This window comes from Herpailurus yagouaroundi, unplaced genomic scaffold, assembly GCF_014898765.1.
Source record: "Herpailurus yagouaroundi ecotype Mexico unplaced genomic scaffold, PumYag 355, whole genome shotgun sequence".
In the NCBI taxonomy this organism is placed as follows: Eukaryota; Metazoa; Chordata; class Mammalia; order Carnivora; family Felidae; genus Herpailurus; species Herpailurus yagouaroundi.
The window spans coordinates 4,472,701-4,485,229 of record NW_024412572.1 but is presented as its reverse complement, the minus strand read 5'-3'; the positions used below and the strand labels follow the sequence as shown (position 1 = coordinate 4,485,229).

At 47.5% G+C, this 12,529-nt stretch overlaps 1 long non-coding RNA gene across 1 annotated transcript; it reads left to right on the top strand.

The window, feature by feature from the left end:
• Positions 1-453: 453 nt before the first annotated feature.
• On the top strand, positions 454-11,567 carry LOC121022093 (uncharacterized). Its single transcript, XR_005786809.1, has 3 exons — positions 454-563; positions 10,437-10,598; positions 11,275-11,567. It is a non-coding gene; the product is annotated as an uncharacterized LOC121022093 (long non-coding RNA).
• The last annotated feature ends 962 nt before the right edge of the window (positions 11,568-12,529 follow it).

The window sequence follows — 12,529 nt, the reverse complement described above, 5'->3', positions numbered from 1 at the left end:
TCCGAGAGCAGAATCGGGAAGCGTGGGAAGTGAGACTTCTGTTCCCTGGAGCTCCCACAAGGCAAAACCCTTCCGTTATCTTATAGGCCTGAGCATAGCCTCAAGGTGCTGGCTCAAGTCTGTCTTGGCCCAGAGTAAATCAGGCCCGAACCAAAGAATGCACTTGAATCAAAGTGGAAAATTAGACGCTGTGCAGGAGAAAGCTGTCCTCTCCAAAATATATATGCATCAAAGTGTACCCCTGTCTAGCTGGGACAGGAGCCATCAAAATGCAAATGTGGGCCTTGAGAATGCTAATGCTGGAAGTGGAGAACAATACCGAGACAGACTTCTCGGGGCCAGGGAGAGGGCCCCAGGGCAGGATGTGGGAGCCGAGTGGGGGGCAGGGATGAAAGGGGTAAAGGAAGCCGTGTGAGAGAGCCTGGAGATGAGAAAACAGCAGGAGTCAATTGAGGCTGAATGACCGCGGGGGCAAGCCTGGAATAGGGGAGTGCTACAGAGGACGGGTCAGAGGACCTGCCGCTGACCGCTGACCTGAGGCTGCGTGCCCAGGAAAGAGGAGGGTGAGTTCAGGGAAATTTCTCTGAGCGGCAGCCCAGCGGGGTTGGAGAGTCAGGACAAGCCTGGAGTCCCGAGGCTTGGACTTGAGGTCAAGGCCTGGAGAAGCAGACAGAGGGATCCGTGTTTCTGTAAAGGCAGTGAGGCCAGGAGACGTGCTCTGCTTGGGTTCAACTGGCATGGGAAGCACTCCATGCGGGCGCTTGAAAAGGGGCTGCGAGCGGGGTGACGGGGACAAAGCCAGGCTTGCAAAAGCTGCTTCCCTGGGTTGCCTCTGAGAGCCCTTCCTCTCTGCCTCACTTTGATATCTATAAAGTGGTGCTGGCTGGAGCTGGAAGACTGGAGAAAAGTTAAAGCACAGCCTGGCACAGGGTACTGCCCTCATTGTAGATTAAGAACTGAGGCTCAGGAGGGTTTACTAATGTGTGTGCAAACCCCAGACAGCAGGGGAGAGGTAGGAACGGGATTCTGACTTGGATCTGTCAGTCCTGAGTCAGTCACGGAGGCTGTACTACCTGCCTGTCCCGGTGGTGGCATGAAAACAGAATCCTAAGGGGGGGCCCTGGGATCCCAGAGAGTCAAAAGAGCTGTCAAAGCTAACAGCCCATGCAAAGGAAGAACCCTGGGGGCCTTGAGTGATGGTGGTAGAAAAAAAAAAATCAATACTAGGAGGGCTGGGACACTTGTTTTTGTTTGGGGGCCTGTTCACTCATTTCCCAACAGTGTCTACTCGAATCCTGGCCCACAGTTAAAGCTGAATAAAACACTGTGGGACAACTGTCTCCCCATCCAGACTATAAGTTCCTGGAAGGCAAGGATTTGTGCCCCATACTTGTTTCATAGCCTCCAGGGGCTTGCACAGCACTCTGGGCGGTCATTGAATGGGTTCATTCACTGAAGAGTGTCCCTAGTGCCAGGCTCTGTGCTAAGCAGTGGGAATATGCGAATGAGTGTATGATCCCCGCCCTTGGGTCACTTGTCTTAGTCTGGTGAATGAATAAAAGAAAGGAAGAATGAATGGAAACTGGCCACTCTGCTAATTGCTTTATGAACTTGTAGAGGGCCCAGGGATAGACCTCTGAGATACCCTGCTTTCTCTTGGGCATCAGACCCGAGCCATGCCAGTGGACTTGGCCACATTGAGCTCTGGTAAGTGGCTGCAGTACCCAGCTCAAAGCTCTGAGCAAGTACTGTCTTTACAGGTAAGGGGCCGCACCACTCTGCCATACCATACACACTCCACGCAGAGAGCTTCCAAGAGAGATGACTGGATACCCAGAGCTGTTTATATCCTCTCACCTAGATCGTCCTGGGGCTGAGGACTGCCAAGGGCCAGGGGCCAGGGATGGTGGAAGCTGGGGGAAACTGGGAATTTCTCTGGTGTGAAGCTAACTGGTCCCCAGGGCAGTCTACTAAGGAATCACTGGGATTTCTACCGTGGAGAGCCAGCCAAAAGCTCTGTGACTCAGAGCTGGCTCCCTAAAGATCTGCCTTTTCAGGTGGAGACATCTTCCTTCAGAGGTCAGTGGAAGGGTTCAATGAAAATGCTGGATAGCGGGGCTCCTGGATGGCTTAGTCGGTTGGGTGTCCAACTTTTCATTTCGGCTTGGATCATGATCTCACAGTTCCTGGGATGGAGCCCAGGGTCGGGCTGTGGGCTGACGCATGGAGCCTGCTTGGGATTCTTTCTCTCCCTGTCTCTCAGCCCCACGCCCGCTTGTGTGCACATGCACGTTCTCTCTCAAAATAAATAAATTAAAAAAGAAAGAAAGAAAGAAAGAAAGAAAGAAGAAAGAAAGAAAGAAAGAAAGAAAGAAAGAAAGAAAGAAAGAAAGAAAATGCTGGATCTCATAAAGGAGGACAGCTTGCAAGATATTCAAGAACACATTCTTTCCTGTAGACATTGCTTATATCGAACGGGGTTAACCACAAGGAGCAAATCAGGCATTCCTTCTTCAGTGGAAACACCACAGCCTGAAGCTCCCAGGAACAACCAACAGGAGGGGGCAAGGTTGGCTGGGGGCCCCCGGGCTGTGACTGGCAGGATTTCTGTGAAATGGGTCTGTGTCCAAAGGGGCCTAGTGTGAAATGGAAAATGCCCTGTTCACCACACCCTTCCCCACCAACTCTGCCTTCCAGGAGTCCACACTGCAGGCTCCGAACTTCCATTGTGTCAGCCACAAGGGTGACCAGTCCGTGTCCTGCCAGCCAGGTTAAGGGAAAAGCCAAGACACCCTCCCAAAGATGGCACCCAGAGAAGAGGACTTATGATGACTTATGATTGATAGGATGGGAGAGTGACAGACCATATGGGCAGACCCTACATGACTTACCCCCCCCCCCCGCCCCGCCCAGACCCATGTGGCTGCCCCTAGGCCGGCATGAATGACAAAGAGTACAAGCAAATAGAGACCAAGTCTACTGCCAGTGTTAGGTACAGAAAGGGCTGGATTTTACAATCTGGCGTGTGGGCTTTTCTGGGAGAAACTAGGGGGGAAAAATGAGAAACTGGGCTTTAAAGACAGATGAATGTTGATGAATTCTCTTCAGTTTGTCAGCCTCTCTCTTCTCGACTGTCTTCACCTTAACCCAAGTTCCCATCGTCTCTCACTTCCTAGCCTGTCCCTTACTTCTGCTCTGTCTCTTCCTTTCCCCTTGCCTCACCGTGTAATACTTTTTAAATAAAAACTGAAACATATAATCCTCATCCTAAAGTCCTCCAGTGGCTACCCATAGCTCTCAGATCACGGCTGAAACCCCCGCAGCATCTTGGCCCTCCTGCCCTTTCTCCTCTCTCCTGCATCCATGCTGGCTTTCTCTGCTTCCTTGAACATTTGTGCGGGAGCTTCCTGCCACAGGATTTTTGCACGCTGATGTGACCATGCTTTAGTACCCAGTTCAGTTGGTAATTATGTGTGTGATTGTTTGATCAGTAACTGTTTAATTGGACCAATTGATGATTGTATCTGTCTTTGTGCCATTGGACCTGTCCTTAAGCTCTCTGAGGACAGAGACCACAGCTAGTTTTGCTCTTTACTGTAGTCCCAGTGTTGGACAGAGTGCCTGCACATCAGATGATCAATAAATGTATGCTGAATAAGTGAAGTAATGGAGCAGTCCATTTCATAGATGTTTTCTTGCTGGAACGTATTCAGGCCAGCTGAGGAGCCTGGGGCTTGGAATAGCAGTGACTTGCTAGAGATCACATGGCTTGGCTACCAAGAGGAGCTGGGACTTAGTCCTGAGTATTATCTCCCTTCTCCTGTATGTAGTTTGACTCGGCCACTTTGTGGTGGTGGTGGCCGCGGCACACACGTGTGCAAGCATGCGTGCGTGTCTGTTGGGGGTGGGGAGCAGATGGCAGAGTCAGCTTTTAGATCACAACTAAGGGAAAAGTATCCAGAAAAGTCTCTTGCCATGGATAATGCTTCCCTGCTTCAGCATCTTTCTCCTGTAGAAATAACCATGGTTGGCTCCCCGACCTCATTAAGAGTCCAAAGCAACAGTATAGATGAAAGCAGTAAATTAAAAAACAAACAAACAAAAACTGTCAGGTTTGGGAATGCATTTTTTTTTCCCAATTAAAAAAAAAATAGTCTAAGCCTACTTCATATCAGAATAGACCCTGAAATCAACAAAATATCAGCATAGATAACCAAAATATTTTACTGAATGGACAGAGTTATGCTGCTCTTGTAGATAGGGCTGCAGCTCTGGTGTCTGGGTTTATCCTCACCAGTAAGCTCTGAAGGGAACTCTGCTGCTTACCAACCTGCTGAGAGCTCCTAATAGGTGCTCCATAAATATCTGCTGAAGAGTATATATATATATATATACATACAATGGAGTATTACTCTGCAATCAAAAAGAATGAAATGTTGCCATTTGCAACTAAGTGGATGGAACTGGAGGGTATTATGCTAAGCAAAATTAATCGGAGAAAGACAAATATATGACTTCACTCATAAGAGGACTTTAAGATACAAAACAGATGAACATAAGGGAAGGGAAGCAAAAATAATATAAAAACAGGGAGGGGGACAAAACATTAGAAACTCTTAAATATGGAGAACAAACAGAGGGCTGTTGGAGGGGGTGTGGGAGGGGGGATGGGCTAAATGGGTAAGGAAGCTACTCCTGAACTACATGCTAACTAACTTGGATGCAAATTAAAAAAAAAAAAAAAAAACACATTAAGTTTTAAAAAAGTGTCTGTTGAATGAGTAAGTGAACAGAACTTTCACTGGGCTGGAAGAGTCCTAGATGGCAGAAGCGAAGCCACAGCACCCTAAGAGATATGGCCATCTGCTCTAGCATTTATCTGCCACCTCTTAGAAGACCTATTATTTTGTAATACAAGTGCCTAGCACAAGCAGAAAGCCAGAGACGGATTGAACATTTTTTGGCTATTTGAATGTCGCGCCGGCAAGTTACCTCACTTGTCTGAGTTTCTGTAGCCTCATCTGTTAAATGAGTACAATGATTCTTTACTCCTGAAGATAAATTTTTTTTTAACGAATTCAACATAGTATTTATTGAGTGCCAGGCGCTATGCTAGGTGTACAACAGAAGTGGCTTCTGTCCTTTCTAGCGGAGGAGACATTAAGCAAATAAATATAAATAAACTTATAAAATTACAGTTTTGGACATGTGCTACCATGGCAAACCACAGGGTGCCACAAGAGAGGATGGCAGTGGGACCTTGTTCAGATCAGGGTGCAGGGAGGGCCTAAGAAAGCACCGTTTATTCTGAGCCCTGAAGCAGGAGCTGGGAGCTAGCCCAAGGCAAGGTCGAAATTGCAGGTAACAAGAATAGCACGTGCAAAGGCCCGGGGTAGGAAAGAACTGGGGCCGGCAGAGAGGATTGCAAGCAGTCCAGGAGAGGTTGACGGGAAGAAGACCTGATTGGGGAAGGAGACTGATACTGAAAAGGTTGTTAAGGAGGGGACGCTCAGGATTCCATTCACTTGTCAAGAAAACTCTGGGGCTGCTGGGTGGAAGACGGGGACAGAGGAACAAAGAACCAAAATTCCTCTCTCGGTGTTGAGATCAGAACGCCAATCTCAGGGCGGAGGGCTTCACCGATGATCAGGCCCAAAGCTCCCACGTTAAGGAGAAAAGACAAGAAGTGCAGTTGGGAAGAGACCTTAGCCGGGATGGCACGTCATCCCCGCCTGCCCTCCGATCAGTCCTTCCAACCTCTCTCGCTCTATTCACGGTTCTGGGGTTCCTGACGCCCGCAGGCGGGGGGGGGGGGGGCGGGCCCCGGGCACTGACTGGGGTACCGGAGCCCCGAGGCAGCCTGGACCCGGCCGGGCCCAGCGGGAGCTGCCTGCGAGCCAGGGGTCCCCTAGCGCTGCACGCAGCCAGCTCCGGGCGGCTCACATTCTGGAATGGAAACTTGGAGCTCAAAGGCCCTGAGGCACCCTCCGGTGTAGGTGGCTCAGCCCTTTCTTTTTACTTCCCTCCTAGGCCTTACCTGCCTAAACAAACAGCCAGAGCCTCCCACCCGCTGCACCCCCGCCCCTGGGACAGGAAACAAGCAGTGACAGCTACCCGCCCGCGCCTCCCTTGCGGACCCCGGCGCGGCCAGGCTAGCAACCCGGCTAAGCGGCGCTCCGATTGGCTGCGCCCTGCTAAGCGGCGCGACGCTCGTCCAATTGGAGGCCGGGCCGGGCGGCCGCGCCGGGAGTCCTCGCCGCCGGGAGGCCGTGGGGAGCGAAGTTTTACATGCCTGTGGTATTTGCTCAGAGGGGCATGACCACTTTGGGCAAGTCTTTAAATGTGAGTCAGCTTTCGGCCGATCCCTGGGAAAAATTCCTTCGGTGTTGTCAGGCAGGGTTCGCTAGCTGCAGCTTTTTTTTTTTTTTTTTTAACAATTCAAAAGGGATAATCCTACTGAATGGGGAAAGGCATTCGGACCCTGTCCCTGGCTCTCCCGAGAAGGCGCCGGGGGCAGGGCTTGGGGGCCAGTCACCTCCACTGCGGGGCGGGAGCACCCCGAGGTGGCAGGCCCCCAGGAGCTGGTTTCCAGGAGGGCGAGGGCACCTGCCCTCTCTTCCCTACGCCCCGTGTCCCCGTGTGCATCAGGGCACGCGGGGGCCAGAGGGCGCATAGAATGCAGTCGCAATAGTGCCCCCTGGAGTTGTGCGGCATACCCGCCTTAACCTGGGAAACGCCCGGTCGCCTGCTTCCCTTTCTTCCTTTGGTTCTCTTCCATCTCGCTGTGCTTCTGGTCTTGGACCCCGCACTTAACAGCTGTGTGATCTTAGATCCTCTCTCCACCTCTCTTCAGTTTCAGTGACCTCGTTGGCAATGTCAAAGGCAGAAGGCAGAGGAAGTGAACTGGTCTGGGAGTGCGGAAACTTGGGGGTTCTCCTAGCTTAGTTTCCCTAATTGATTGGGCAAGTCACTTCTGTGCTCCCAGCCTCAGTTTCTGCATCGGTCAGATGGGGGAGGTGTTCTAAAAGAGACCTTAGGGGCGCTCTGGTTCTACGAGCGGGTTCCCCAGCCCGTCCTTGTAGCCGCCTCCTGGAGCTTGTGCGCTAGGAGTAGACCAAGCCCTGTGGCCCGCCAGTCTGCCCCTCTAGTGCCCCCAGTCTTGGCTCCCCACATATCATCTCAGAGACTCTCAGCAGACAGGATGGGAAGTACTGAGGAGAAAAAAAGACCAAAAAAGGCTGAGGGCTGAGGCAAATGAGCAGGGACTGGAGGGATTTGTGTGCAATTTGATTTTAAATGAACATCTTGTGCAGAAGGAGAGGCAATTTGGCACCTGTTGCTGGTGAGTTAATAACTTAGGCACTCTTGGTAATAAGGATACAGTACTGTGAAGACCACATTAGCTCATGTGGCAGCAAATTATAAGAACGGTTGAGAAAGACACTGTCCTGCCTCTGCCTGGGAATTTTGTAAAGCTAAGGTAGGCACCACACATCTTCAGTTGAGGGGCTTCAAAATTGAGACAGAATGGAACTTAGAGCCCTCTGAATCCTGAAGAACATAGGACAACTGGATTGTTCTAGGTGTGAAAAGTGTGGTTTGATAAAAAGAGCATTTCACTCTGCTGCTAACCCAACGGGTGTGACCTTGGGTGAGTCACTTGCCTGTCGACAGTCTTCATTTGCTGCAGGCTGAGGGATTAGACTGACCACTTAAAGACCCCTCCAGCTATGACACCATAATTAAATGGAATAATGTGTGAATAATTGTTTTGAAAAGTACGGAGCACTGGGAGTCTTTCTGTTGTTATTTATGTAGAGATAAAAATGACCTGAGAGTTCAATAAGCTATGCAACTGGTTGTAAATCAGGACATGCACTGCCCGCCATCTTGAGACTGCAACAGGGCATTTGCTTGGCAACAGGGTTTGCTGTGGCCTGTGAATCAGTATTTTTTTATTCCGTTCCTGCTGTCAGCTCCTATCCTGGTTTGGTAGCCAAACCAGCTGCTGCTCTCATTCTGCCTTGGTTTCTCCATCTCACCTTGCCTTTTCCAACCTCCAGTGATTGGGATGGATTGTGTTTTGCCTTTGGCAAGCTTGGCTTTCCTAGAAACAGAACTGCCCATCTGGAGGAAGAAAAACTAGAACCAGATTTGTTTGCCACCACTAAATTTGACCAGGCCCCTTATTTCTTTTCTTTCCTTTTTTTTTTTTTTTAAGTTTATTTATTTTTTTTTTTAAATTTTTTTTTTCAACGTTTTTATTTATTTTTGGGACAGAGAGAGACAGAGCATGAACAGGGGAGGGGCAGAGAGAGAGGGAGACACAGGATCGGAAACAGGCTCCAGGCTCCGAGCCATCAGCCCAGAGCCCGACGTGGGGCTCGAACTCCCGGACCGCGAGATCGTGACCTGGCTGAAGTCGGACGCTCAACCGACTGCGCCACCCAGGCGCCCCAAGTTTATTTATTTTGAGAGAGAGAGAGAGAGAGCGAGAGAGCGAGAGCACGAATGCACAAACAGGGGAGGGATGGAGGAGGGGCAGAGAGAGAGGGAGAGAGAGAATCCCAAGCAGGCTCTGTGCTATCAGCACCGAGCCTGGCACTGGGCTCGATCCCATGAACCAATAGATCATGACCTGACCTGAAATCAAGAGTAAGAAGTTTAACCAACTAAGCCACCCAGATGCTCCAGACCATGCCCCCTTTTTCTATTCTAATCTTCCCATTCTCCTGGGGGTTCTGACCTTTATGGAGATGAGGGGCTGGGGAGTAAATAGATTAAAGATAGAGAAAGAATAACGCAAGGGCCAGTCATAAAGGAAAGGAAAAGACAAAGGTTGTTTTTTTCTTTTTTTTGTTATTTGATTTTTCTTCATCATAGTAGTGTACTTCAGTCCCCATCTCCCACCCACCTCCCCTCTGGTAACCATCAGTTTGTTTTCTATACTTAAGAATCTCTCTCTTGGTTTGTCTCTCTCTCTTTTTATTCCTCTGCTCATTTGTTTTTTTCTTAAACTCCACATATGAGTGAGATCATATAGTATTTGTCTTTCTCTGACTCATTTTGCTTAGCATAACACCCTCTCGTTCCATCTGTGTCATTGAAAATGGCAAGATTTCATCCTTTTAATGGCCGAATAATATTCCATTGCATGTAACATACCACATCTTTATCCATTCACTTGTCAATGGACACTTGGGCTGCTTCCACAGTTTGGCTATTGTAAATAATGCTGCAGTAAACATAGGGATGAATGTATCCCTTTGAATTAGGTTTTGTTTTGTTTTGTTTTGTTTTGTTTTGTTTTTTTGTGTTCTTTGGGTAAATACCCAGCAGTGCAATTACTGGATCATAGGGCAGTTCTATTTTTTAATTTTTTGAGGACACTCCATACACCGTGGCTGTACCAGTTTGCATTCTCACCAACAGTGCAGGAGGGTTTGCTTTTCTCCACATCTTCACCAACACTTGTTTCTTGTGTTGTGCTTTTAGCCATTCTGACCGGAGTAAGGCTATATCTCATTGTGGTTTTGATTTGCATTTCCCTGATGATGAGTAATGTTGAAGATCTTTTCATGTGTCTTCTTTGGAGAAATGTCTGTTCATGTCTTCCTGCCCATTTTTTTTATTGGATTATTTGTTGGTTGTTGACTTGTTTCAAGGGTTGTTTTTTTCTTAAATGAATTCTACCAATTTAAAAATAGAGAAGGGTATCTAAACTATGAGAAGGAGGCTCACATGATCACTACATGCTATGTAAAAAGAGAATCTCTAAAGACCATGGGAGCCTAGTGGAGAGTTTGGTTCTGCTTGGGCAGATCAGGGTATCCATTAAGGGAGGTGACATCTGGGATACTTCTTAAGGATGGAGAGAAATTTTTTCTGCAGTGAGAGTGGGGCACGAGCAAGGCAGAGAGATGGGAGAATATTGTCATGGGCCTGGGTCCCCTAGGAAGATCAGATGCCAGGTGTGTTGGGAATTATGGGGTGCTTGGATGAATATGGCAGAATTGAAACTAGAAGATAAAGACCATTATAAATGGCCTTTGCCATGTTAAATAATTTGAACTTTATTTGGTAGGAAATGGAGAGCAGTTGCAGGCTTTTAAAATAGGTAGTGAAAATTAGCAGTGAAAAGCATTGTTCAGACTTCAAGTTATACAGTGAAATTCAGGTCATGGACAACATTCCAAAAATAGAATGGATGGGTATAGAATGGAATATAAAATGTCAAAATTCATGCATAAGCAGTGAGTATTGTTTCACAAAATAGATGTATTTGTATGTGTTTGTGTGTGTGTTCTAGGTCATGATATAAAATATTATTATCTTATAATAATAAATATTTTATATTTATTTTTATATTAAATAATAAAATATTATTACTAAAGCGGGTCATGGTTTAAAAAGTCTGATATCCATTGCATTTGCAGACTGCATCAAGGGAGGGCAGCCTGGAGGTGGAGGGAGACAAAGTGCTTGTGAACAGGAGAGGGGACCTGCTTTCCCCCCTACTTCAAGTTCTTGAGAAGGAAATTGCTTATCTTTTGAAAAGAGTTAACTGATCTCTTCAAGGCCTCCTCCACAGAAGAAAGGTAATTATATTTGCCCCGCAGAGTAGTGAAGAGATCTATTGAAGTATTCGGTGCCGTGCTTCATTGGCAGGGCACTGCCTAACAGTGCACATAACAGGACCGGTAGTTAGAATTTGGTGACTTCAAGTCTCTGTCACAGACCCACATAGTCCTGGTACACATCATGATCCTCTGGCTTAAAAGCCATGTTTTTTCCCCCCATTCTTCCAGTGACACATTATGTACTTACTATAGCCAGCAGTGGGGCCAACAGATGTATACAACTACCTGATATCATATGACCGGTACCCAGGTATGAATTCAGTGAAAATGTCAGACGAGTAATGGCCTTATATTTAAAGCAATCAATAAGACTATTTCATAATGTCCCATGGTCAGTAACACCAATGTTGTAACAGATCTGAGTGTAGAGAAGCCCCTTGGGGATAACTAGCCCCAAAATGATGCCATCAAAGCACATCTCCCCCTTTGCTGGCCTCAGAAAAACTGAGGCACCACTGACTATAAGCCCTATGACATACCCATTGCTCCAAAACTGACTCTAAGAGTCTATGTTTGCCCTTCCTCAGGCAGCCTTACATGCAGTGGGGGCCCATTTGCTTTCCAGAGACCAGCCGTGTAGAGAATGTTGCTCCCTTGCAACATGGTCTAATCTATTGTTTTTTTTTTTTTTCAGGTGACCGACACTGTGCCCAGTTTGATGACACAGTGCACACACCCATGTCCTCACCTTCCTTAAACCAAACCCTATGCATATGGTGCAGATACCAGTTCATTTACATAACTCCAAACACACAGCCTCTTGGTTACACCTTCAAGGCAAATATACCCACCCCTTTCATTCTTCCGACTGCATATCCTTCCTATCTGAGCTGGGACTTTTTCCGGATCCTTTGTCCCTTGCTCCTGACTGCTACTAGATCTGTAATAGCAAGAGCACCTTACCATGTTCTAATACCACTATGTGCCGAGCCCTATACTTCATACAATCAGCAAAATTCCAAGAGATATTATCTCTCTTTTACAGATAAACTGAGACTCGGCAACTGAAAAATTTCACATCTAGTTAATGATCAAGTTGAGTTTCAAAATCAAGTTTTTCAAGATCCTTTGACCATCCTTTGACCCCTGAGATACACTACTTCCCCTGATTCCCTTCAATATTCTCCTTCCACAAGAGCTAGGAATACCTTCTCCCTTCTTCTCTTTCCATTCTATGTTCAAGAAACCATGAAAACCCACTAACTCTTTTAGAGAGAAGTTCTTTTTTTTTTTTAATTTTTTTTTTCAACGTTTATTTATTTTTGGGACAGAGAGAGACAGAGCATGAATGGGGGAGGGGCAGAGAGAGAGGGAGACACAGAATCGGAAACAGGCTCCAGGCTCCGAGCCATCAGCCCAGAGCCTGACGCGGGGCTCGAACTCACAGACCGTGAGATCATGACCTGGCTGAAGTCGGACGCTTAACCGACTGCGCCACCCAGGCGCCCCTAGAGAGAAGTTCTAAATGAGATTTTGTTTTGCATTGTGACTCCTACGGTTGGAGAGTTTCTAAAAGTTGTATGTCTAGACTCCTACCTCTTGACAGACTTCCCTGGCTGTGAGAGAAGATTGTTTTCAGTGTCAGATATTGGAAGAGAGGGAAGGAAAGTGACCCAGATCACACAGTTTCCTGATCTAAAGAAGCTTGAACCGTGTGCCTGCCATGTGCTCCACTGTACCCACCCTATAGCCCTTTCTTCATCATGTAGTCATTCCTTCTTCACATCCTTGCCCTTCAACCCCACCTTCCTTTGGATATCCACTCTTATGGCAGAAACACAAACCCATCATTCCACGAATACTGGAGTGGATCTATATTAACCATCCTTAATGTGACCGGCACTGATCTTGGCATGGAAGTAATTATCTGTTTACTTAGCCCCAACCAA